The following is a 2317-nucleotide window of genomic DNA, read 5'->3' on the forward strand; positions in this document are numbered from 1 at the left end:
TGTTTGATCAAATTAATTGAAGGAGTTGGACTAACTACAATAATTTGATTCAGTTCAATTTTTATATAAAATTAATTAAATTTGCTCGAGTTTTAAAATTTTAATATTGAACCCAACATTTGCACACCCATTGGAACGAATAATTATTATATTTTTGAAAAGAAGACTAAAAAAAATCTGCCGTTGGATCTGGGTCTGAGTAATCAAATCAGGCGGCCAAAAGCAAGGGAATACCTACACTTGTATTATACAAGTAGACTCACAAACCGGAAAGGCCAAGAAGGAAAAAAAAAGGGGAAAAGAAGAGCATTGCTGATTCCTCCTTCCCATCTTAGAAAAACCAAACCCTTCCTTTCCCTCTTCGATATTTTGTGAGTATTTAATTTTGCTTCTTCACATTCCACTAAACCGCCGCTTTTTAGATCTTTCGCTTACGAACCAAACAAGGTAAACAAACACCGTAGCTCCCTTATTTTTTGTTTTCAGACGATCAAATCGATTTATATTTTCGTTTTATTTTTGTTTTTTTTTTGGTGTTTTCAGGTGATCGAAGAATGGAGAACTTTATATAAATATTTATGTAGGTATTTTGTTAATAGCTAAAAACTCTGAGCAGGATTGCATTTGTTGGCCTTTTGTTCTGTAATTTTCTCATGTCCATTAAAATGAAGTTGTAATGAGTGAATTACTCTTCCGAAGATATTTTCTTGGCCCATTCTGAGTTTGCATCTGAAGTTTAGGGACAGTTATGAAGCATCCATATGCGGCTGAAAGCAGTTATATTTGGCTGGTCTTGATATGTTTCCAAGAATCTGGTGCTATCTTTTTATTGGGTACTAAGGAAGGTCGTTGATCTGCACTTTATAGTATTCTGCAGTTCATATTACAATGGTGCAATTTGCAGTTTATGTTACGCGTGGACATGCATACCATTAACGGGAATATAGCATTAGAAGAAACGTTAACATAGGCTTAATATCCAGGATTCTGCTTACCCTCTACAACCACCCCCCCTAAAATTATAATTATAAATGCTGTTACTTTTGTTGGAAGACACTAGATCCTAATTAGTGATCCCTAGGTTGTTTAACTTCACCATTGATCCTGAACTGGGTACTGTTTAATACTCTAATTTTCCTTCTCTTTTTCTTTTCAATTACGATTACTTTTCATTTACTTGCAATGGAATTTTTCATGTGCTTGTGTATTTCTTGACGCCTTAATTTTCAGCCTAATCCTGGGTTGCCATCAACACATCATCGAAGGGTAGCTTGTTCCTTCAGGGATCAGTCACTTTTTCAAATATTCCAAATATCTTTAACATCGCTGCGTCATCTGAAAAATGATGGTAACATGCCATTTTGCTCATGTTTTCTGTTTGGATCCAGTCCCCTCTCCTTGACTCCTTATTCCTGCCCTATTCATTTTTTTCATATTGATTCTTTGTTGGTGATTATATGAAATTTGCAGTTGCAAGTCGATTGCAAGAGCTGGCACTCTCTCTTGCACTGAAATGTTTATCCTTTGATTTTGTTGGGACATCAATTGATGAAAGTTTAGAAGAGTTTGGTACCGTTCAGGTATCTATGGAACATTTTCTCAACTGTGCACTTCTTTTAACTTTTAGTTGCTTGAAAGTCTCTCATTGGGCATTATTTGTAAATAACCCAGTGTATGGTGTTAACCTTACAGATTCCATCATCTTGGAGACCAGTATTGGAGGATTCTTCAACACTTCAGATATTTTTTGATTATTATTCCATTTCTAAAGCTCCTCTTTCAAAGGAGGTTTGTTTATGCTGTTTCAATATTTTCCTTGCTTTTTAATATATATTGTTTTAAATTGTTGGAAGCAATTATGCCTCACTGTTTGGAACTTCTTGTTTTAAATTTTTAGGTATCTAATTTAGGTTCAGAATCCCATGTAAACCAGATACTGGTATCTGGATAGCATTAAACCCTGAAATTAACATATTGTTTAGAAGGTTATGCATGGGTTGTTAGTATATAGGTATGATGCTTCATTTTTCTGTAGGAGACCTTGCTACCCATGCTTTGTGGTTGTGTTAGTTCTGTTTATATATGATAGATGATGTTTGTAAATAGAACTGTTGGGGTGGTATTAATTTTGATTCTGTTGAGGAATAGAAATGGTAGTGTAGCGGAGAGAAGGTTATGCCTAAATCCTTTGGGAAAAAGGGTTGACTCTCTGTGTCTGGAGTTAATAAGGATTTAGCCAGGGTGGGGCAAAGTGTAAAAAATATCGAGGTGGGGCAGGAGTCCTGGAAAATGCAGCAAAACTTGAAGATTTAACTAA

At 35.2% G+C, this 2317-nt stretch overlaps 1 long non-coding RNA gene across 4 annotated transcripts in view; it reads left to right on the forward strand.

Moving 5' to 3' along the window:
• The first annotated feature begins 289 nt into the window (after window positions 1-289).
• Window positions 290-2317, forward strand: part of LOC110428916 (uncharacterized) — a 2879-nt gene continuing 851 nt past the window's right edge. The window contains exons 1-5 of one of the 4 annotated variants that reach the window (XR_002446532.1): window positions 290-447; window positions 544-1113; window positions 1231-1348; window positions 1471-1580; window positions 1693-1788. This is a non-coding gene — a long non-coding RNA (uncharacterized LOC110428916). Of the gene's footprint in view, window positions 448-543; window positions 1349-1470; window positions 1581-1692; window positions 1789-2317 lie in introns of all 4 variants that reach the window. The other 3 variants (XR_002446531.1, XR_002446533.1, XR_002446530.1) reach the window with 3 other exon arrangements.

This window comes from Theobroma umbraticum, unplaced genomic scaffold (genome assembly GCF_002168275.2).
Source record: "Theobroma umbraticum cultivar Fairchild unplaced genomic scaffold, ASM216827v3 scaffold_4001.0, whole genome shotgun sequence".
Taxonomy (NCBI): domain Eukaryota; kingdom Viridiplantae; phylum Streptophyta; class Magnoliopsida; order Malvales; family Malvaceae; genus Theobroma; species Theobroma umbraticum.